Source organism: Hippocampus guttulatus, chromosome 4 (genome assembly GCF_054856545.1).
Source record: "Hippocampus guttulatus isolate MCC_2025c chromosome 4, RoL_Hgut_1.0, whole genome shotgun sequence".
Classification (NCBI taxonomy): domain Eukaryota; kingdom Metazoa; phylum Chordata; class Actinopteri; order Syngnathiformes; family Syngnathidae; genus Hippocampus; species Hippocampus guttulatus.
Window position 1 is genome coordinate 13,652,981 of NC_141264.1, and position 595 is coordinate 13,653,575.

A 595-nucleotide genomic window follows, 5' to 3' on the forward strand; every position below is an offset into this window, starting at 1 on the left:
CAGACATGAGTGGAAATGAGTATCCACTACACTGATGTGCTGCCCTGCCTTGTGGCAGCAATTTTGCAACCCAGTTCAGATTAGCAGCAGGTACAGTTTGTGTTTACAATATGCCTACTGTGGACACACACGCTTGCTAATACTGTACAAATGCAAACGTTATTGCGATTTACAGGTTGGTTGTTTGAGGACACTCACCAGTACAATTAAATGAAATAATTAAAATGATTCTCAGTAGCAGAATGTGACTGAAATTGGATTCATTTTCTTGCAGCGTTCATGCGGCTTATAAATATCTGCAATTATTCAGTGTGTTCACTGTGATTATTTGCATCTTGTCTGTTTCCTAATTGCATTTCCTGTTTTTGTTTTCAGATATTCCGCAACAAAGGAAGCACGGGAGACAAACCAAAATGAGTCGCCGCTATTAGCATGTACCAGAATTGCAATGGAGACTTGATGTCCGACCACTCATGTTTGGCACCCTGAACATCCCCTGAAGAGGCCCGTGACGCAGCAGTGTGCCCGACTTGCCCTGCATGCGTGGACACATATACATATGCGTATATTTATATATGTGCTATAAACATATTGA